The 412-nt window shown below is 36.7% G+C and overlaps 1 long non-coding RNA gene across 1 annotated transcript; it reads left to right on the top strand.

The window, feature by feature from the left end:
• Positions 1-18: 18 nt before the first annotated feature.
• Positions 19-412, top strand: LOC104775148. Its single transcript, XR_765723.1, has 3 exons — positions 19-111; positions 184-249; positions 383-412. It is a non-coding gene; the product is annotated as an uncharacterized LOC104775148 (long non-coding RNA).

Here is a 412-nt window from a genome sequence, read left to right as displayed (position 1 = left end):
TTTTGGTCTGAACCTACTTCCCGTGGCGCTTGATTTTTTGTTTCAGGGTATGAGACCGGTGTTATACAGGCATCTGAGTTCCGTACATACCACACTCCACTTAACACACAAGTATGACATTATTGTTTCTAGAAAGCAACTTATTAAGAAAAAACCTCAAAAAGTAATTTTTTTTTTCTTCAGGGTGACTTTGTTAATGCCCTGCGAGCTGCTCGGGAGTTCAGTTCAAAAATATCCAATTCCTTGAAGGTTTGAACCTGGTGATAAATTCTGTTTTAAACAATTATAGATTAGCTGGCTTTGCTTGAAGGAAGACGCTCAACCATATGTGATTTTTGTTCTACTCAGCTTCCTGTATAATAACACTTTTTCTTATATGCAGATTGACATCTTTCCATATTCTGTCTTTTAC

Source organism: Camelina sativa, unplaced genomic scaffold (assembly GCF_000633955.1).
Source record: "Camelina sativa cultivar DH55 unplaced genomic scaffold, Cs unpScaffold09282, whole genome shotgun sequence".
In the NCBI taxonomy this organism is placed as follows: domain Eukaryota; kingdom Viridiplantae; phylum Streptophyta; class Magnoliopsida; order Brassicales; family Brassicaceae; genus Camelina; species Camelina sativa.
The sequence above is the reverse complement of the archived record's forward strand: the minus strand, read 5'-3'. Positions and strand labels throughout refer to the sequence as shown.